The sequence below is a fragment of the Phascolarctos cinereus genome, unplaced genomic scaffold (genome assembly GCF_003287225.1).
Source record: "Phascolarctos cinereus isolate Bilbo 61053 unplaced genomic scaffold, phaCin_HiC Scaffold_9;HRSCAF=440, whole genome shotgun sequence".
Lineage (NCBI taxonomy): Eukaryota > Metazoa > Chordata > Mammalia > Diprotodontia > Phascolarctidae > Phascolarctos > Phascolarctos cinereus.
In genome coordinates this window covers 63,957,013-63,980,362 of record NW_027556402.1, presented here as the reverse complement: position 1 = coordinate 63,980,362, position 23,350 = coordinate 63,957,013, and the positions used below count along the sequence as shown (strand labels likewise).

At 40.7% G+C, this 23,350-nt stretch overlaps 1 long non-coding RNA gene across 1 annotated transcript; it reads right to left on the bottom strand.

Annotated features, from left to right (window-relative positions):
• Window positions 1-264: 264 nt before the first annotated feature.
• LOC110195671 (uncharacterized) lies at window positions 265-23,195 on the bottom strand. Its single transcript, XR_002320961.2, has 3 exons — window positions 22,386-23,195; window positions 11,362-11,622; window positions 265-8,217 (listed from the first exon to the last, which is right to left on the bottom strand). It is a non-coding gene; the product is annotated as an uncharacterized LOC110195671 (long non-coding RNA).
• Window positions 23,196-23,350: the final 155 nt, after the last annotated feature.

The following is a 23,350-nucleotide window of genomic DNA, read 5'->3' as shown; positions in this document are numbered from 1 at the left end:
CAAAAACAGTCCCTACCCTCGAGGAGATGTCACTTCAATCAGGGAAACAACATAGAAATACCTAGCTCCATGAAAGATACATGCAGAGTAGCTGGCAGATACTTGGAGGGGAAGGCTCTGGAAGCTTGGCGACCAAGAGTAGCTTCTTCTCTAAGAAGCCAGAAGAACTAGGAGGCAGAAGTCAGAAGGAGAAGTATTCCAAGCATGGAAGGAGTGTATTAATACTGTATGCTACAAGAAATTGAAGAGAGGGGCAAGACAAGAGATATTTTCAAATTTATTTCTAATGAAAAATAGCAGTTATAAGACCAACCACAGAATAGCGTTTTGTTCCATGTAAGAAGAGAGAAATATACATCTGCCATGTTTGAAAACAGTCTTGAAAGAGAAAGCAGTAACTTGCATCCAGTTGCTTCTGCCTTTTGCCTCCCTACGAGTTCCATAAATGAAAGTGGAGCTGGGAGAGTAAGCCTCAGTGAGGAGAAGACAGGGAAGCTTTGTGAAAGTACAATTATGTTGGTAGATGACTGATGAAGCACAAAAGGATGGACTGACCCCATGTTGCTCTGTAGTTTTTCCACTTGGTAGCTTCCAGCCACAAAAGGGTGGCCACTGAAGGGGGCTGGGGAGGGAATGAAGATCTCCACCAATTTCTTCTGCAGGTTCAGCTGGTAGGATATTATCTCCACGGGAGCCCTGGCACAGCACTTGGTACATACAAGCAAGTCTCTTGCTTCCTGAGAACAGAGAAACCTGCAAATCCTAGACTTGTCCAGATTCTAAAGATGATAGTCCAAAGGGGAATTTGTGGGGAAAAGCTCTCCAACTTTCTTTCCAAAGGAAACTTTTTGCTCCCTTAAAAAGTTTTCAATTTTCAGGAGGAAATCAGGGAAAGGATCCTAATTGGCTGCTCAGCTCTCTCTTCCTCCTCCTTTCAGAACAGAGTGGACCTATCTTTGGATCTTCTTCTGATTTTCCTTTTAGCACTACAGAGAAGTGGGACCCCATGGGGCACCAGGATTGAAGAGGAAGCAGTTGAGAAATTGTCAGGCTGTGTCTGGAATATGCCAAATCTTAAACCATAACTATGCACATTTGGGAAGTTTCTACCTTTAGAATTTTGATCAATGCCGATAAACTGTTTGGTTAGATGAAATAAATTTCATTCTCATTCCTCGGAATTCAATCTGGCTTAGCATACAGAGCTTTCTAGAAATCAATCATAAGAATACTGTCAACTTCAGCTAGCTCTGAATAGTTCAAATGCATTGAGTTAGAAAGCAGTCTTACCAGGTTTTAGCAGATGAAGCCTGAATTGCGGAGAGATGACTTCTCAAAGGGTGAGGAACAATGTAATGTAGCCAGTTATTATTATGGACCCCTGCAGACTTTGATTGTCTGCTTGGAACAAAATACAATCCCTTATGGTGGAGAAAAATGCAATAGAAGGAAAATGAGGATACTTTGGACTCTAATCATTTCAGACACATTTCGCTCATGTCAACATAAACGAATTCCAAAAGAAAAAGTGGCTTTTCCAAAACTTCTGGGTAATTACCATAACTAGGGAAAGAAATCACAGCTTTGTGTGCCTTTGTTAGATGTCAACACTGGCAATTAGACATTGCTAGGTCAGACGAAGTCACCAACGTGTTCATATGTTCAACATGAGGGAGACTTTGGTCCATTCCGCTTCCATTCCCCCTTCTTTTGCCGTCCCTTCCCTTCCCTTCCTATCCCTAACTCCACTGTATATCATTTGCTTTATCCAAGAAAGTCTCTACTATCTTTTGAATGAGCCTAATTAAGTGCCTATGTAATCTTATATAAGAAGGGACATAGTCTAACCACACTCTAAACCTGTCCATTTGATTTGACTTGAAACTTCTCCGTAATCCTTTCAAGTTGCTTTTTAAACACAATTTCTTTTTTCAGAATGAATGAAGAACAAATAGGGCATGGTGTGCTTATCCGTCCTGAGGGCTCTGTGTTATTTACACCAGCAAGGGATTGTCCACAGAGATGTCAAGAGTGACTCCATCCTCCTCACAAGTGATGGCAGGGTAAGATATTAAGATTTTCCTTGCCATTGGTGAAAGCCCACAATAAAATCTGATCACCAGCTGTGGACATCAGCCTCTGAGGACAGCTTTCCTGGAGATACTGCTTCCTCTACTCTCTGAACTTCTCAACTTGGTGTCTCTGCAGCCTCCCCTTGGCACATGCATTAGGAAGAAGGACATCATGAGCTATGATCATGATACTGAAAACGTCATCCAATCCATCACACCTTAAGCTTGAGCTGAAATTTCAATTGCATTTCTTTGCTTGAACAGTGACTACAGAAACTCAGGGAGTGCAGAAACTTCATTTTCCTCTTACTGCTTTAACTCTCATGACAATTAGCTATCCTCTACACTTATGAATTAAAATATCTCTTGTGCTTCCATTCCAAAGTGAATTGAAGGTATCCCCTATTTGAGCCATCATCTGGCTGGGCTCTCCAATGGATTGAAACCCAGCTATTCTTGACATTTGCACAGAGGCTACCTGCTTGGACAAGTAGTCAAGGCAGCCATTTCATATATTCCTTCAATGCATCAGCTGCTTTACACTTTACAAGATTACTACAGAGCAGTGAAGGAACAAAAGTTGAACCCTCAAAAGAAATTCGGATTAGCAGAACAAATGTAAAATGACCTGTCTCCCTGCCAGTGAGGGCCATGACAACAATGATAAATGGGAAAAAAAATCTCTCTTAGACATTACTTTCTTTTTTTCCTGCAAAGGGAGCATAGTCACAATTGTCCGGGCATCTTGGCATTGGATCAGACTTCTTTCAGAAATGATTCAGAGAGTCCAGGTGAATCTAGAGACCAAGTAACACTGTGTTCATTGAGTGGCCTTAGGATGCCTTTCCAGCCAGGTCTTGCTTAGTCAAAAAGGGAAAAAAGAAAAAAAAAAGATTTATCTGAAGTAATATTTTTTTCTTGCATTTTTCCACTAATGTTTTTTATTTTTTCATAACTCCCAGCTGTTTATATAAATTTACTGCAAAAAAATGTTCTTAATATTTTATATGTTTTCTTGATGCCATGCTTTCTACTTTTCAAAACCCTGTGAAAGAGATGGAGTGGGCCCAGCTTTTCTTATCCCCATTTCATATAAAAGGAAAGTTGGTGATATGGCCAACTCCAGTTTTCTGACATTTTACTTCCCTAACTATGTTCTCTGCCATCCAGTAACCCTGGCCTCCTTGCTGTTCCTGCCACAAGACACTCCATCTTAGGAGTCTGGAATTGTTGCTGGCTGGAATTCTTCCCCTCCTCATCTCTACCTCCTGGCTTCCTTGGCTTCCTTCAATTGCCAGCTAAAACTCCACCTCCTATAAGAAGTTGTTCCCAGTCCTCCTTAACGCCACTGCCTTCCCTGTTAGTTTCTCCAACTTATACATATATATGTACAGATATGTATACAGAGAGAGATAGATAAAAATGTATTATCATTTATGTCTATGGATGTACAGATGTATTTTTTTTTGTCCATAATTGTCTCCACCAGCAGACTGTGAGCTACTGAAGAGAACAGACTTTTCTCTTTCTTTGTATCCCTACCTGTGCACGTAGTGGCTGTCCCACAATAGCTGCTTGATCAATGCTTACTGATTGTATGGCTACTTTTCCATATAATAAGAAGACAGATTATAGCTCCAAAGAAAAGGATGAAATTAAGGAAGTAAAATAGGGTGATTGGGACGACTATGGTTTTATTGAAGCTGTTCACATCATAGGTGCCATTGTCTCAGTTTTAGCAAAGATATTCTAGTTCAGTAGACTTGTAAGGTACCTGGGGACTGAATGTCTTTTCATTTCTTTTATTTCTTTTTCTTCCCTTGAAAAGTACAAAATTCAAAGTTAATCATTCAAAAACTTGTAAATCCAACTAAACATAATTTGATCTAGCCTGTATGAGTCCATCTTTTCTATGAGGATGTCGAGATCATTTGTCAAAAGTGTCATTAAAATTGAGGCCCACTGGATTCCTCTAATCTACAGTCTCCTAAGCAAGCATATCAGGCTTAAAAATGATGTTCATCTCTCATGACTGTGAGCATAAGCTGATCAACATGAAGCCATGTTGACCATGTGAGATCATTGCTTTCTTTTCTACATACCTATTTTCCATATCTACCATACTCTAAGGAAGTCTGAAGCCCAAGACAGCTATTTTTAGTGACTACCAGGAAGGGTTTTAGAGTCGCAGACTCTCAAATTCGAAAGACATCTCCCATAACATCTAGTCCAACGCATACACAAATAAGAGACCATGTAACAATCCACTATCCCCATTCATTCATGGTGAGCTGTAGTGAGAGGAGGACATAGAATAAATCTCATAGAATCATCCAAGAGCTAGGAGAAACTCCAAAGATACTCTAGCCCAGCCCAGTCCTTCTTCCCCTCTTTATACACCCTGCCCATTTTACATTATACAAAGCAGATTCCTAGAAACTTGCCAAAATCATGCAGTACTGAAAAACAGTTGGGACCTCTCACACCTGGATGATTCCTCACCATTCCTACTCCTTTGGCCAAAAAAAGCTGGTTTACTGCCCCAGCTACACATCTCATTTGCAAAGCTCTCTTTTCTTCTGTCCTAGTGTAGGAGAAATCATTGCATCTGTAGCCATGTAGCTGAAGTTCCAATCCTGGCTGTTACTTACTCATTTTGCAACCTTAGGTAACTCATTTCTATCATCACGCCTCAGTTTGCTCATCCGTAAAACATTCGACTTGTCCTAGATGTCATCTCCAAGGTGGCTTCTGGCTCTAAATCTTATTATACCACTGCATTGCAACTTCTTTCCCTCTTCTTTAACACCTCACACATTTACGGCTCTGCTCTGAGAAATCTGGAACAAATACACCAGTTACTTATTGGGGAAGAAGCCATCACGGTATGATTAATCAACAAGCATCTATGTATTGAGTGCCTACGAGGTGTCAAGCACAGTGCTGGCCACAGGAGATAGAGACAAACATTTAATATGTTCTGTTTTCAAGAAGTACACATTTCATCAGTGGAAAGAATGCAAGGTGTGATCTGAAGTACTCAGAATTCTTTAGCCATCCACTACCTAGGTGACAAAAACATCAATCATAACAACAGAGTTTAGAGAGCATTTGGTTTACAAAGCACTTTTCCTGTGTTAACTCATATGATGCCCTTCAACAACCCTGTGAGGTAGATGCCATTCTGTTTCATGTTTTTCAGTATTCTTGAACCTTACTCCCTGCTACATACTCTGGCCTCTTTTCTGTTCCTTGCATAAAATGGTCCATCTCTTCTTGACTCTGGCCATTTTCACTGGCGGTCCTCTAAGCCTGGAATGCTGCCCTTCCTTATCTGCAGCTCCTGCCTTCCCTGACCTCCCTCAAGTTTCAACTCAAGGCCTACCTTCTACAAGAAGCTTTTCCTAATCCTCCTTACTCTTTCTGAGTGCCCTTCTTCTGAGACTTCCCCCAAGTGAAGCCTGTATAGATCTTGTTTGGACATAATTGTTTGCAGGTCCTCTCCCCAATTAGACTGTGAGCTGAGAACAGGAACTATGTTTTGCCTTTCTGTGTGTCTCCAGAGCTTATCCCAGTGCTTGACGCATGCTTAACCAATGAGTATTGACTTGACTGGTGAGGAAACTGAAGTGGAAAGGTATCTAGTAAATGACTTGCTCAGCAAATGACACAGCTAGCAAGTATATGAGGCAGTCAAGGCTAGTGCTCCAAGCATTGGGACACCTAGCTGCCTCATGAGCGACACATCATTTCAAAAGAAAATCAGATACATATTGATATATACTGTTCTAGGCATCATAGGGGAGATGAAAATATCTGCTAAAATACTGCATATATTATCTGCTAATTGGCCAGAATATGACAACTCATTTAATTTTTAATTTTGTATCTTACTTCATTCATGTCTATATGGAATGGCAGGAAACATGGTCAAGGGGTCCTGTTGTTGCATCTATTGTTTTCCAGATAAAGTTAGCCGATTTTGGCTTTTGCGCTCAACTTACGGCACAAGTCCCAAAGAGGACATCATTCATTGGGACTCCGTACTGGATGGCACCAGAGGTGATAGGAAGACAACCATATGGAAAGGAGGTAAGGAAAAGAAAAATCCATCTTTTCTGCAATCATGAAATACATGAAACTGTACATAGCATAAGGCCAGGAAGAGGGTGAGATCTCAATATATTTCTATACATACCTACATAGCCATACACACAAAACATACATCAATAGATGTAGAGAATATGTACATTTATATGTACATGTGTTTATGTACATTGTACAGGTAAATGTATGTGAATATTTATATGACTATACCTATCTCTATCTATCTATATACATACACATGAACATACACATACACATACATGATGATGTCTTCAGAGCCACAGAAGGAAACCTTTTCTCCCTGGTTCCATTAGTTTACAATTATATGTCTTATACTTTTCCTTCCAGATTTAAGAAAAAATGGCATTACTACCCAGTCATATCATTTACTTGATTAGAAAGGCAACATAGCATGACTGACAGAGCACTAGAATTGTAGTCAGGGGGAAATGGATTGAAATCCTTCCTCAAACTCTTGCTAGTTGTATGACCCTGGGTAATTCACGTCACCCTTGATCTCTCTGTACTTCAATTTCCTCTTTTTGAAAATGGAGGGGAGGATGTGTTAGGAGAGACAGAGCATTAGCCTCTAACATTCCAAACACGTTTAAATCTCGGATCCCAGGGTCATAATTGAATCTGAATTATGTTTAGCTTTCTTCTAAAACTTGAATCTACTCTCCAAAGACAAAAAAATTTGTATCTCAGTCCTTAAGTTTTGTTTAAACAGGTGTCCAGTTTCCTGAGGAGTCTACTCTGAATGAATTAGCAACCACTGTCACGTATAAAATCCAATATTTTTCCATATTGAGGAATCAGCCTCATTGCAGAGTGCAGACTAGAAGTAAAGATGTAGTGAGAATTACTGAAATGAGCAAATTGCCTGAACAAAACCTGAGGATGTGTGTGTACAGTGCAGCTTGTGTAACCTTAGATGATGTACTCAATTCCACTGTTTTCATCTTGGCCCTGAGATACTAACTGTAAATACAGGCCATTGAATAGGGTATAATAGGAATCTATCCAGTGGATAAGATGTGGCAGTAAGTGGAAATTGATACTGTGGTTATTTCATTCCCATTGTTCAGACTTCCTGTTCTTTAACCAGAAATCATTGGGTGTCATCTGCCTGTTCTCCTCCCTGTACCCTGACACTGGATTTAGAAAGCCAATGCTGTACGTTCGAATTTTCAAAGACAACATACAACTGAAAGCTTCCTAAAAGAGAAAGTTTTGCCAAAACAGTTGAACTTCTGGTTTTTTTCTTTTTAACTTCCTTATTTATTCTGAACAATTTGTACTGGAAACTTTTATTTTTAAAAGTTCAGCCAAGTAAATTTTGTGTATATCTTGGCAGCAGGTAGTGGGGGCAATGGTCTGTCCTTTTGGTTTGATAGGTTTAGGGGCCTTCCAATGAGGAAATTCTCTCTACTGATACACACCTGTGAGTGCTGTGTACTTTTCCATAGTTCCCTGAGGCACTGAGACATTAAGTGAATTGCCCAGAGTCACAAAGCTAGCATATGTAAGAGATGATCCCCAGGATTTCCTTAGTCTGAAGGAAGTTCTCTCTCCACTACAACATGCCATGTTGCCTCTCCTATTACCTTCACGGACTACAATTTCCCCTGTTTCTCAGCATTTAAGTTGTTTTTCAGTCTTGGTAATCACACATAATGCTGACGTGGAAATCCTCCAACAGATGGCTTTTTTCATTTTGGTTTTTGCTGATACTTTCAGATTCTATTCCTAACAATGGCGTTATGAGTTCAAAGGCTAGGATGACTTTTTTAATGGTTAATGTGCACTGCCATGTTGCTGTCCAAAATGATTCTGCGACATCAATCCACATCCCTGAGTTTTGATGTTCTGAATTATTTTTGCTTAGCTGGTGATTACGAGGTGGTACCTCAAAGTTCCTTGTAATGTACATCTCTTCGATAGCAAGACTAAGATTTCCCAAGGAATAATTCCCAATTTTGGATGTCATCTTTTGAATATTATCTTTTCGTATCCTTTGACCATCATCCATCTAAACCTAAGGGGAAAAAAAGTATCAGAAATGGGTTCTTTAGAATGTGACACTACTTCAACTTGACTCTCAGTCTACTAAGAGTAACAGAAATATAAGTATCCTATTGTTTCATCTTCACATAAAGCATTTTAAATACTATTTTTCTTAAGTAGAGAGTTGGAAGTGTTCTGTTATTTTGACAATCTCTTTTAATTTGTTGAAGACTTATTCTCAGCCAGCTGCAGGGGGTAGAAAAGGTTCAAGCGAAAGCAACAAACTTTGGAATGATAATGTGTACATTTGCTTTGGTAGAATATTATTGATGAGCTCTACTTCCTTACAAGGGCAACCAGAAACCTTCATGAGAAATTAGATTGTTTTCTTTAGGATCAACTGATACTTAAATGAAACCTCTGTCTAGAAATATATGCTCTCAAAAATCTCCCTCAATGTATTACTGATGAATCATTTGTGAATTACTTGATTTCTGTAGGCAAAATAAGTACTTCAGAATGACCATTTCTCCCTCAATAGTAATCTCTCAACTTGATAAAACAGGTGGATATCTGGTCCATGGGAATAGCGGTAATTGAGATGATCGATGGAAGACCTCCATATTTTACCCAGAACCCATACGAGGCAATGCACAAAATTTATGACGGCTTGCCTCCAAGACCAAAGGCCCTACACAAGGTGATGATGTGTCTTATTCAATATCAAACAATTCTTAATTAACATGTGATGTTGGCATTCTGGGACCAGGGATATTGCATGGAAGCAGTTATCCACTATACCATTAATTTCAACTTGAAATGGATCTATTGATTAGGAGAGAATCCTGGAATCTTAGGAGGGGCCTTAGAGATTCTGTAGCTCTACCCGAAGTATGAATACTCCCTTAAGTTCCTTTTTTTTGGCGTGTGTTACTATTATAACCTCTTTTTTTCTGTCTGAATTGATGGTTCCAGGATAAATTATTTCTAGTAATGGAAAGCATTGCTCTTTTGACTTCCATGTTCCCATCAGGGTTATTTCTCAGAATTAACTGTTTAGACTAAGTGAGCTTTCTGATGACATATTTGAGAAACCAATCGACAAAACTCTGACAATTATCTATGAAAAACCAGTATAACAGAAGGGAAAGAAATTCTACTATTAGAGACAGAAGAAAGTCCGAGGGTAGAATCCCAGCTCTGGAAATTACTAGAGATCTTGGTCTGCTGACTTGTCCCCCTCAGCCTGTTTCTTTCTACACAAAATGGTGATAAGAATCAATTGATTACCTGTCTCACGAGGTAGTAGTCTGAATCCCATTCAATAATATAGGCAATGGATTTTTCTTACCCAAAAAGGACTTTGTGAAAGTCAAGTGTTGTTGGGGTGTGATGATTTATATTTTCTTATTTGTGATGCCTGTGTGATATTACAGGTTTCATCAGGGCTTCAAGGGTTATTACACTCTATGTTAATAAGGGAACCCTCCCAGAGAGCCACAGCGGAAGACCTGCTGGTACACCCATTTTTGCAACTAGCAGGCCCACCGGAATGCATGATACCTCTCCTCAAAAAGAGATACACACCTCTAACAGGTAGGCCCTGTACTTCAAGGTCTGAAGGAGGATTTCCCAGGTGAGATTTGGGGACAGCATGAAAACCATGGGGAAGTCTAAACACCTGTCATTTCCGTTATTTTTTTGAGCCCTTCAGCCAGCAAACCTGAAAGACTTCAGATACAGATTTCTGTTTCAAAAGGTAATAACACATTGCACATGTAGGATAAGCCACAGGAGTTTGCTCTAAGAGGAAAAGCTTTCTGAAGTACTTCAAGTACTGCTGCAAATATGAACTTAGTTTTGAAAAAGAACAACAACTATCTCTGGTCACTCTAGGTAACATTAAGGAGGTTGTCTAATTAATGGGTTTCTAATTAGATTTATATTATATATTCATATAGCCATATTGAAAGAGCAAAGAATTAAGTGTAAGATTACTTGCTGTGGCTTGAATATCCCTGTTTCTGTAAACGGAAAGAGATTCTCTGTGGCAAACAGGATTAAAAATTTCATAAAAGTCAGCAAAAAATATGTGTTTCTGCAAATGGACATATATTTATGTAACATCTATGTGAAATTTTAGAATCCAAAGTGCAAATGCTAGCAAACTAGAGGCCTGGAATTTCAAGGGAAAAACTGTCTGCCTTAAACTGGAAGATACAGATATTGTTTTTAAAAATCTTTTTAATAACCAAAGGAACTGCTAATAACCTTTGCATAAGACAGGAAATTTTGGATTCCAAAATTTTCAACAGCGTAACAAACATTTTTGTGTAATTTCCTTATCTTAGATTTTTGGGAAGGATTCACTGAGTTTACAGAACTTGTCCTGAACTTGTAGCTTAAGAGGTTTTCTGAGCACCAACTACTGACAGAAAGAAAGCTGCATTAGCAAAGACAAAGAAATGTTTGCATTTTCCCCGTTATGCTTTTGGGAGGCTGAACTAATTTACTAAATGAGAGGATTCTTTGAGCAGGGAGGAAATATCCCTTCCTTCATGATCTTGCAGAAGGAAAGTGAACGACACTCAGTAACTAATGAAAGAATACCTCTTAGCACTTGTGATTACCAGCTACCCCGTCAGCTAGAAGAGGCAATATGTGATATTTTGCTCTAAAACAGAGATTCAGATGGGCTCAACCTTACACAGACCACTGCAGATTCATGAGTAAGGAGAATTTCCTCAAGGGAATACATTAGAAAAGTCATTCTAGACAAGTAAATAAGCTGGTTTGAGCTAGTACCTATCTACATCTGTCATGTTTCTTTGGAGAAAATAATTCTATAAAACTAATCAGTTACAAGAGGTAAAGCTATCTAGAAAGTGAGTTGGTTCTTTTGGGATCAATATAGGATATATATGTGTTAAAGTGAGATTTAAGAAGATGTGGGTTGGAATGGTGCCTCTCATGTTTACGCACTCTCACCATGCACAAGTAAATTAACCTCTGAGGCTCAGTTTCCTCTGTAAAATGAAGGAGCTCTAACATCCCTTCTAGTTCAAAATCGATGATCCTATGATTCAAAGACAAAATGATTTCTTATTCTGAAAGAGGACTAAATACAAGCACTTTGTAAACCTGGTTCAAAGATAGAGGTGCCAACCCTTCTTACCTGTAAGGCTGTATTTATACAAACCCACGCGTAGACGCTTCACTGGCAACAGTCACAAAACCCTTCTCTCAAACTGTAGCACGTACTGTTATGCTGCTCCATAGTTGAGGTTTAGATGGCAACACCTGTGTGTCGTTGTGACCCCAGCCTAAGATTTAGATTTTAGGTCGATACATCATCTGGCTCATCCCCTTTCCTTCTGGCAGGTAAAGTATGCCTTATGATGCAGCCAAAAGTAGTCCAAAAACTTGGAGACGAGACCTAGGATGGAATTCCAATGTTTATATTTACCAACTCTGTGACCTAATCTTTCAGACCTTCAGCTTCCTGCAATGTGGGCATAAACCTGCCCATAATGAGAAACAGCTTGATGGAATGGTTAGAGCCCTGGGCTTAGAGTCAGAAAAACCTAAATTCACATCCGATCTCACGTAATTATTAGCTGTGCAACATTGGACAAGTCATGTAGTGCGCTCTACCTCTACCTTGCAAGGTTGGCAAATGGTGTTTGATGCAGAGGAATGATAAGTGACAAAAGCTAACTAGAGATGGTCATTTGACTGATAATCGAGAATGGTGCTAAATCTCAGCCTCTTACAGAACCCACCATGACAGAATAAAGGGCTGCTGCTTCCTAAAGCCAGTGGTGATTGGGACAAGAAACTAGAAAAGCAAGAATCCCTTGGGGCTTAATTCTTCCTATTCAGGCTGGGTCCCCTCACACAGACTTCTTTGATGGGAGTCGTTCAAAATTATCAACCAAAACGTTTCTTATGTGCCAAGAAATAATGCTAAGTTCTAGGGATAAAATGGCAGAACTAAAATACCTTGAGTTATGCTCAAAGAGCTTACATCCCAACCATATACATTTGTTGAGTCAGCCTGTGAAAAGAAATCATCTTCGTTGTGGCCCACTCCATTACAATTTTACCCAGTGCTTTCATGGACAACTTCGGGTTGCTTTTGCTTGTTCTAGGACATCGATTGTGACAGAGAATGAAAGGCAATACTTGAACAATTGTTTGCTTTAGCTTCAGCTTATAGAATGCCCTTCACGTGTATTGACTGTTTTTTGGTTTTTTTTTTTTTATCAGCACAACAGTTGTGGTGTAAATAAAGCCAAAGAATATCATTTTTGCACTAGGGTCATTTTATCCTTTTACAATTTATGGCACTTAGCTTCTGGCTTTCACTGCTGCTTAATGATTGTTCAACTCTTCCTTTAGTAACCCCCTATTTCATTCCCCATAGTTACTGCTCAAACCCTCAAATGCTCCACCATAACCCCATTCTGATGCTCACAGATTAGATAATTCCTACTTAGGAATGGGGTGGGGAAATGGTGGCCCTCTAGGTCCGTAAGCGCAACCTTTTGACTGAATCCAAATTTTACGGAGCAAAACCTTGCATTTTTATGAATACATTTTCATTCACCTTTTACATTTTTCTTTTCTTTTTTAAATGAATGTATTTAACATGTCAAAGAACAAAATAAGTTTCAATGAAATGATCCTCCCAGGTTGACTGCCCCAATTAGAGCATTAGGAAGCCATAAGGGCTAAACTGAAGGCTACTACACTCACTACTGAGTTCCAACTCTCCCCGCCTCCCTACCCCCGCAACTGGCGCTACTACCACATCAGGCTGGTTGATGAGAGTTTATGGGAGTCGAGTATGCCAGTCTGTTATCAGCTTTAGACAAAGGTGCACTGTGTTTCTGATTGAAGTAGAATGTGTGAATGGTTGCACAACTGGACAGTATTTGTTAATTCCATCTGCTTAACAGCCCATCATGTCAAAGAACACCAAGAGAATGCTGGAAAAAGAAAAAAGGTATCTTTTAATGAGTTTTGGGAATTGCAATATAAGCTTGTTTCTGCTAAAAGATAAGACTTGCTTACTTTGTGATACTGCAATATTAACATTCAAGAAATTCAATGCTCGTCAGCATAATACTCAGAAGAACCAGAAATCTTTTCAATGAGAGGGAGAGGCACCAAAGCTTGTCTTCCACAAATTAAAAGATGTAAAGCAAAAGCAAAGACAATTCTTGCAAGTGGAAAGAAGACCTGGAAATCATGCCACTGAAGCGACTTATTAGTTAGCTTATATACACAGGGGAAAAAGGGCAGCCATTCAGTAAGGTAGAAATTGTGAAAGAATACATTGTCGAAGTTGTAGGATGCTTAGCCCTGATAACGTTCCTGCCTCTTTCAAGGACAAGCATAACTGATTAGCAGCATGAATTAGCCTTCAACTTAACGGAACGACTTCATGCAATACTTCAAAAAGAAAATGTATATTATTCAATCCCTTTGGATCAATCAACTGATACTAGTGACTCAGTGCAGGTTATATATACTTCATTTGGCTCCCAACAGAAGATTTTCACTGCTACAAAGAGCTACTTGCTTTGGGCACTCTTGCCAACAGAACCCGGGGAATGGATATATGCAAATCATTTGAAGAAGATGCAGCTGTTACAGACCTATAAATTGGAAAATACGATGAAAGGTTCACTGAATTTGAGAATCATGACATCACACTCAAATTAGCATTTCAGCCTCATCTAGTTGATCTCACCAAGGCACTGAAAGACTACAGATGGAATTGACTGAGCGCTCAGTAGATGTCATTTTAAAGTCATCCTTTGAGGCAAAAAAGATCCAATTGAAATATGGCAAAAATGCAGCAGAATACCCACACCTTTGGCAACACGCCCAAAAAATGCTTTCTTGCTTTTCAGCCACTTCTTGCTGGGAACGTACATTCTCCTACCTCACCCAAATCAAGATGCCCTGAAGGTCACAAATGACCGATACCCATTTGGAACATCACCTGAAACTGTGGACCTCCATGCTGCAACTAAATATGCAAATGCTTTCCAACAAAAACTCATTAAAAGGTTAGTTCGCTTTAAAATTAACAAATACTTTTCATTTTTTGAAATGAAGTACATAGGACTTCCATTTTGACAAACTAATCCACATTTTCAAGTATCTATCTGAAGTTTCTTGAATGTGGCCTTATTTGATTGCGGCCTTTTAACATGAAAAGTTCCCCAGCGCTGGCTCAGGAGGTGGAGGCCAGCTCCACTTCCCTCAGCCCTCAACCCTGTCAGTGTTATCACCCATCTTCTCTCTTCCCAGAACTATCCTTACTCTGAATCCTCCAGATCCCACATCCCAACCTGCCCGCCAGATATCTCCATTTGTCTACTGATGAACCCATTAAATACAACATGTACAAAACCAAACATTATCTTTTGCCCTAAACAATCCAGACCAGTGTCCTGTGCTCAAAACTTTGTTTCTGGACTCTTCCCTCTCCTTCACCTCTCATGTCGAGTCATTAAGTGCTACAGATTGCACCTCTGAAACACCTCACATCTGTCTCCTTCTCTCTCTTCCCGCTGCCAGCATCCTACAATAGACCTTTATCACCACCATCGTGGACTATGATAAATAGCCTCCTAACAGATTTTTCAACCTCTCCTAACTCCCCACTGCAAGCCCTCTGTCAAACCAATCTTCTTTATTGCTCTGCTCATAACTCTTCTGCTCAAATATGTTCAGTGCTTAACCTGTTTCCTACTAGTTCAAGTTCAGTCTCCTCTGCCTGGCATTCAAGACCCTTCATAAAATGAGGCCACCTTGTGCTCCTTTGTCCACATGCTCCGATAACAGCCCAAGTGGACTACTCTATGCTCCTGAAAAAACCCTCCTTCAATTGCCTCTGTGTCTTGGTAATACTCATCGCTTTGCCTACAGTGACCTCTTCAAGCTGTCACCAAACATCTCTTCCTTGAAGCTTTCCCTCTTCATTGTCCCCTGTAGGTTGTAACCTTTCCATTGGACCTCACACACCTTTAATATGACTTTCATTTGGACCTCTCTAATACAATTTTTCATGGTATGTTGTGCATTATACTTGCCTAAGTGCCTTACTTCTGGACTAGACTATACATTCCATGAGGCCTTCTGTTCCCCCCCCCAGTACTCAAAACAGTGCTCTGCACAGAGTAGCTACTTAGGAAGAACTTCATGAAACAAGATTTAGAATTCAGAGTGATATGTGAACTGTACAGAGTGACCAGTTTGGAAGATATCATTCAGCAGTTAACACACCTCGAAAGAGCCTCCCAACTGCTTTTTCCTTTGGACCACTGCTCTGCCAGGCTTGCATTTAGGTCCCGTTGTTCCATTCACTTTCATTCAAAGAATATCACAATAGGAAGGGACATCAGAGGTCATCTTGTCCGAGCCATACTTGAATGAGAATCTTCTCTCTAACTTTTTGGACAAGTACTTATAGGACCATTACTTGAAGACTTGTAATTGAGGGAAATTTACTACCTCATGAGGGAGCACTTTCTAAGTTTGAACATCTTTAATTACTGGCTAATATTGGGTAATGCTGTATACTTAGAGATTTCAAACAGATTTGAGGCTCTTTCCAAAGATGAGAGCACTAGCTGTTCTGTTTCTCCTTCAAAAACTGATACAGTAGAACTATTAGATTTATCCCAAGGAAGAAGAGAAGAGTACTAGGGGTTGTTGATTCCTGCACAGGAGTACTGAGGCACATATTTTTGAACTAATAGCAGTAATGGAGAGGTCTTTTGTCTTTTAAGCTATAGCACAGACCTTTCCAAAGGCTTATCAAAATAGATGACAGCTACTCATTTCTGGTGATTCATGTGGACACAATTGGTATTAACTGGAAGAAATCTAAACAGAATTTCCAATCATTATGAATTCTTGGGCTAGAAATTGGAAATTACGTGGCCACAGAATGTATTTTTTTTTCTGGCTGTATAGAGCCCACTTGAGGCTAGAGATGAATAAAACACAAGGTGATGTGGGTAGTGAACAGGTGACTTCGTAGGTGGTGTCTCAGAATAGGATCTGTATTTCGGGACCATGGCTTAGAATATAGTGTTAACAAATTTCTGCCACAAGATGGAGTACATGAAGAAATTTCATCCTTTAAAAGAGAGAGGAACCCTCCAAGGGGGAATTCTATTCTCTGTCTGTCTCACTAAGAGAACCAGTGGCTGCTGTGAACATGATGGAAACCCTGGAAGGAAATAACCATTCCCTCCTAGAATCTGTGACAGAGGAGAGAGAATCCTAGAATATCCTGACACATAATAGATTTTGGGAGTGGTGAAAGGAAAAGATCTGATACTATAGACTAAAAATCATACTACAGAAATCATCCCAGGAAGAACTCTTACAAGGGAACTTACAAACGAAAACTATTCCAGTGAGGAAAGAAAGCATTAGTTTGAAGAGACCCATGTGGATGCACTGGAATCTCATCCACCAATAGAGATTTGCTTTCAAGAAATTTCAGAAGATGGTAACAAGGCCAGGCAACTGAGGGAGAATAGAAGAGCATCATATAGTCCTAAAAAAGCAATGCCAGGAGAGCTCAAGTTCATAATGACCTGAGACTGGTACAGGAAGGTAAAGGCAGCCAAATGTAGGTGGAATGGGGAGAAAAAGAGGATAAATAAGAGATGGAACCTTTGATTGGGGTGGATGAAATGAGAAGTGACAACAGAGAAAAGGCAGAGATACTCAAATCTAATGTGGCTCCTATTTGCCAATGAAAATGACCTTTGCTCTGGAAATGGCAAAACTAAAATGACTGATACGGAGTTGATGCCCAAGGTGTGGAAAGAGATAGAGTACAACAGTACCCAGTTCACTTTGACAAATCCAAAACATCTAGCCCAGATGAACTACATACTCACATACAAAAAGCAAAACAACACAACACAACAACAGCTAAACAAGCAAACAAAGAAATCAGACAGTTGTATTTGCTGAGCCAGTAGCACCTGAAGAAATATGGAGGGAAAGAGAGGAACCACCAAACTGGAAAAAGATGAATTTCATAATTTTCAAAACAGAAAAAGAGCAAAATGTACAAACTACACGCCAGAGAGTTTTAATTGCTCACTAAAGAAATGGTTGACAAATACTGAGAAAAGGAAGTCATGATTATTACAGAGAGCCAATATGGCTTGAAGTATAGATCATGCCAGATGAACCTCATTTCCTTTTCTGACCAAAGGACTAAACTAGTAGATCAAAGGATTTCTGTTGCCCTGGACTTAGCAAAGCTTTTGATAAAGGATACCATACTCTTCTTGAAGAGAAGATAGAGAAATATGGACAAGATGATAACGTAATCAAATGGATTCAAAACTGGTTGAATGACTGAATTCAAATTCCTACTCTTTCAGTAATGGTTCAAAGTTAACCTGGAAGGGAGTCTTCACCCTCTGGGGTACCCAAGTGTTCTTTTTTTTTTTTAGCTTTCATTCACATTGCATCTTTTACCAGTTACATGTAAAAACAATTTTTTACATTTCTTTTTAAAATTTCTGAGTTCCAAATTCTCTCCATTCCTCCCCCTCACCCCCCTCATCCCCTTAGAGAAGGCAAGCCATTATATATAGGTTATACATGTGCAACCAGGCAAAGCATAACCATGATATTCATGGTTGTAAAGAAAACAGAGACAAAAACTTTAAAATAGGAAGTAAAAGCCCAGAAAATATCACCCCAGGAAAAACCATGGAACAGCTGAACCAGAAGAAAAACAGGGCACAGCAGTCCAGTAGCCCAGGTAACTTGAGGGATTAACAGGAAAGGGCCCTCTTGCCCTGGGGAGCAGTACAAAATGAGAGGAGTCCCAGCAAGCCAGTGGAAAGCCCCAGCTTAGCAGACAAGGAGGAGATCCTGAAACCCAGGTGGTACAGCAGGCAGACACCAACACCAGGAGCCCCAAGGGCCTCAGTGGGGGTAGGGGAACCTGTGGAAACCAGCTCAGAAAACCACCAGGTGCCTGGGCATTCTACAGCAACCGGGTCTTCTGGTGCCTCAGCAAAACTAAGGGAAGCAGCCCTGCAAGGGGCCCCAGGGAGATAAACATCCTGCAACATCCATCTGAAAGGAGCTGAAGAAAGCCAAAAAGGAAGGAAAGGCCCAGGTCAGCAGGAAATCTCCAGGGGCCACACTACCCAATCCTACCCCTAGACTTCCAGTGTGGCTGATTCCAGCCCAACGGCCGGTAAGCTGCCAGAACCCAATGGCCTCCACCTGCTAACATCGGAGGCCCCAGCACACAAAGCCAATGACCAGGCCCTAGGCTCCCAACACAAGAAGCTTGAGTCAGTGCCCTCTGCTCCCCAGCAGGAGAGCTCAATCTTTTGAAAGGCCAGGAAATAAGCAAACACCATGGGTAAAAAGAACACGTTCCATCCATTCTTATTATGGGAACAGTGAAGATCAAGGCAGAAATTTGGAAGAGGACAGCATTGTCAACACACCCACATTTGGAAATCAAAAGGCAATATGAACTGGTCTGAAGCCCAAAAAGCCACCTTAGAAGAGTTCAAGAGGATTTTCAAAGTGAAATGACAGAGGTGGAAGAAAAAATGGGAAAAGAGATGAGAGGTATGCAAGAGAGTCAATAGCTTGAAAAAGGAGGGGCAAAAATGAACTGTAGAAAACAGTCCTTAAAAAATACAATTGGCCAACTAGGAAAAAAGTACGCTGAAGAAACCAAGTCCCTAAAATATACAAGTGGCCAAATGGGGAAGGAAGTACAAAATCGAATAGAAGAAAAGGAAAGTAAAAAAGAAAGTGTGCTTCAATCTCTATTCAGATACCATCAGTTCTTTCTCTGGGGACAGACAGCATTTTCATCATAAGTCCTTCAGAGTTGTCTTGGATCCTTGTATTGCTCAGAATAGCTAAGTTCTTCACAACTCCTCATCTTACAATATTGCTGTTACTTTGTACCTACTACATTTGACTTTGCATCAGCCCACACAAATCTTTCCAGGTTTTTTCTGACAGCATCCTGCTCTTCATTTCTTATACTACAATAGCCTTCCATCAGACTCACATACCACAACTTGTTCAGTCATTCCCCAATTGAGGGGCTTCCCTTCAACCTATAATTTTTACCCCCCCAAAAAGAGCTGCTATAAATATGTTTGTACATAGAGGTCCTTTCCCTTTCCATTGTTGACCTCTTGGGGGATACATTCCTAGTAGTGGTATTGCTAGGTCTAAGGGATGCAAGGTTTGAGAGCCCTTTGGGCATAGCTCCAAATTGCTCTACACAATGGTTAAGTCAGTTTACAACTCCAGTAACAACAATGCATTTTTCCCACATCCCCCATTATTAGGCTAACAATGGTCCTGGTCCATACCGATGACCCCAAGATAACTGCCTCAGTGGTCTCCAGTACTCCAAGTTCTTAAATGTTAACAAGTATGCCACTTCACCAGCTGAGAAACTTCATTTGGGTTTACAAAAGGGGCAGAAAACAGCTTTCTCCTAATGGCCACAAGTCAAAATTACTAACAGTCTTGTTCTATAAGGTACCTTTGTTTCTGATCATAAGTAGGCATCCTGCCCACTCCAGGATAACTTAGGAGACAAGAAATCAATTGTGAATCTTGAAGCAAGAGGATCACAAGTAATGTGGCAATGAATAACTAGCCTACTGTCTGATGACAATGTTTGAAAAACAGGATTGAGTTCAGGGCATAGAAATGAGCTAACACTTGGCCAAGTCACTGTAGCTCATCTATTTGGGCTGAAGGTGTCTTGTCTCCTCTCCACAGAGAGAAAGCTATCATTCCTTAGGGTTTTAAAAATGGGATTCTGTTAGACTGCTCTGAGCTAGTAAGCAAGAGTCAATCCTGTGGTGATACACTGTTTACTTTGAAATAGGACAACTGTAAACTGTCCTCTTAAATTATACATAGAGGAACATTAGCAATCCAAATTCATTAAGGCGATTTTGCCAGTTTGCATAGACACTAAGGAGATCTGTACACTGAACGGCATTAAGGAATTCTCATGTGGCACTAAGAAGCCCAAATGTGCCGACCGAAATATTATGTAACAAAATATTTATAGGTGAACAACTCTTGAGCTGGTTAACATCAATACTGTACATTTGACAGTTTTATCAACTACATAGTTTGAGTTACAAAAGAAGATCATGCATTATTTATCAAGTGTAAGCTTTTTTTGAAAAGCCCCATTGTTTGAATGGTTAGTGGGGGTAGTTTTAGGTACAAACATTGAGTCCACAAAACACAAATCCAGTTTCTTTTGGCTGTTGGTAATTCAAAGAAACTTCTCCAATGACTAAGTTACTCTGAGAAACATGTAGCCCAGGAGATTTTTCTAAGTTAATTTGTGCAATTGAAAGGGTTTGCCAATAATCCTTTTTTAAAGATGTTCAACTTCCTGTACAAGGAGAAATGACATTTCCCAATCAAATTACATCATTTAGAACAGAAATTCTCCAAATGTCCATTTTCTACTTTTCACTTTTTTTGTTAGCAGCAATACTTTTTTCTGAACCTATTTTCAAGCCAGTTACAATTTGTTCTTCAGATCAGGCTGTTTGAAGGACACAAGATCTCATTTCAAATTGTGGCACCCAAAATTCCTACAAAGTGTAACAGCACTCAATTTTCATTGATAGCAGCAGTTTACAGAACAAGTTTTCAACGTAGGTTAACAATTTGTGTACTGAATAACAAAGTGTTTCAATGACATGGACTTTCCACTTTCCACTCACTAGTTACCATTTGGAATATTTACAAATGTTGATAAAAGAATGCTTTCTAACCGCACATCTCTCCAAAATGCTAGAGTTTTACACTTAACCCTCAGTTCTGACCCAATTAGGGAGGGTCAGGTTTTAGCTGTTGTAGAACTTTGTACAGGAAAAAGAACTTACAAACTGCAATCCCAATCTTTCTCAAATGAAGAGATTCAAGTGTCCCACTTCGAAGTTTTCATTGGGAGTGATATTTAAGGGGTTTGTTTGTAGAATATTTAAAAGGTTCTCCAACAAGGTAAGCTCCCCATCATCTCCTCTGTTGGCTGTTGTTTGCCAGGAAAGAAAAGGAAGAAGCTCCCAGGGAGCAAAAGGAATGGCAGACACTGAAAGAGAATGTGTATCAGCTTGATGAGAGTGTGGTAGCTGTAGTAGTGGATGAATGAAACAAACCCACTGAAACAGGTGGTCTATGATCAAAATGACTAATTGTATAAAATAGGGTTTCTTTGGTTTTTTCCACTGAAAAACAACTTGTGCTTATCCTAGGGCATTCTGCACAAAAGGATGAAAGGATGATAAATCAGAGGGAGGTGGAAGATGAATCTTAATGCTATTTTTCATGAGCCTATTTTGTCCATTTCCAGGGTCTAGGTATTATGATAGTGGCATCTCATGCTGAAATGTCACCATACTCGGCACTGGGAAAATCTCCTGTCTTTCAATCTAAAGGAGGGAAAAGATACCACATGTATACAAAACAATACCGTCTCAGGGTAGAGAAATGGTGTTTAATACACATCTAGTCTCTCTGAAATTCCAAGAAGTCGTGAGGGCTCTAACATATCTGAAACAAAGTGGCACTATAAACATCTTCCCCGTTTCAAATGAGCTCTAAAACTCAAAACCACTAGAGGAGGATTCCTTTCAATGCCTCAGTACTTTAGGAAAGTCCCTAATCATCTCTCCCCCTGACTTCCTTTAAAAAAAAAAAAACTCCAGACAACCACTTCAGGTAAGTTGGTGTGAAAACTAGAATACAGAACAGTCTGAAAAATTAAAAAAGAAAACCAAGTATTTGAGGAAAAGGAGAGGGCAGAGTTAAGGCATCTTTAAAAAAAAATCCCCTAGGCAAGTCACTTAACCCCAATTGCTTAAATAAATTTAAAAAAAAATTTTTTTAATCCACATGGCTTTGGTTTACCGAAATGTGTGTACACTGTTAAAGAGAAAAGGAAATATGTCAAAGCATGTGGAAAATATGAAAACTCTCTGCATACATAGTAGGATAATTCAGACACTTTATACATGTGAATATCAAACTCAAGAGCCTTCTCCATGTGAACCTCCGTATGCTCACCTAGATACTGATCTTACAGAAGATGGTAACCCCTAAGTCTGGGCAGAAGTTACTTACCAAGAATTGTTGTCTGCAAGGGTGGGAACCACGGAATTTCATTGGTTGGTGAGCAGCCCGACTTGAATTTTTCCAAATAGTCGGTTTGTGCAGGTTGATGACACTCCAGAACTTTAATGGCATCTTCAACCTTCCTTGCTATGAAAAAAGAATCCTCCCAGGGTTGCAATAGATCCCTAAGTGCGATGCTTGCCGTCTTGATTGTGTTCACAGATCCCCAGGAGTCTGCCTAATTTTCCTTTTCCTGCGCTTGTCTTCCCGCAGCTCCGCCTTGCTCTACCTCGGGCTCCATTCCTCCACCGGGAACAACGCACTGATCTGGATACGGATCCCCTCTCCTTCCCTCCCCCCTACCCCTCAGCCCACGGAGTAAGTGAGCCCAGGCAGCCCCGCTTCTAGCCACGCTCGCGGCCAAACGTCAGTCCTCCTCCTCCGGTTCGGCTTCAACTTCATCCTGGAGGCGGCTTCGTCCCGCCGCGACCCCGACCAAGGGCGCGGGGAAGGAGGGAAGGAGGGAGAGACGAAGGGAGGAGGGGGAGAGAGAAGGGCGGGAGGAAGGGAGGAAGAGAAGAAGGAAGGGAGGGACGGACGGAAGGAAGGAAACAAGAATGGGAGCGCCAGAGCGCCGGAGCTGGGACACGCCCAGGAGGCTGCGCCTCTGCAGCCAGAGAAGCCACAGGTCCACGCGCAGCCAGCCCGCCGCCCGCCCCCTCTCTCTATCCCACTGAAAGCCTTTCCAGGCCTCCAGGCGCGCCGAGGCCGCGGCAACGTGACGCCCGCGGAGCACAGGCAGCGGGCGCTGCGACTCCTCCCTCGCGGCTGCGGCTCCGCCCTGGAGGCTGCGGCTCCGCCCCGGCGCCTGGGACAGCACTGCCCTGGAGGGAAGGGTCGCCCTCCAGCTTTTTAGGGCGTCACCTTGGGGCTGGTTCCTCCTCCCAGGGACACTTGTTTCGAAACTGAAGGAA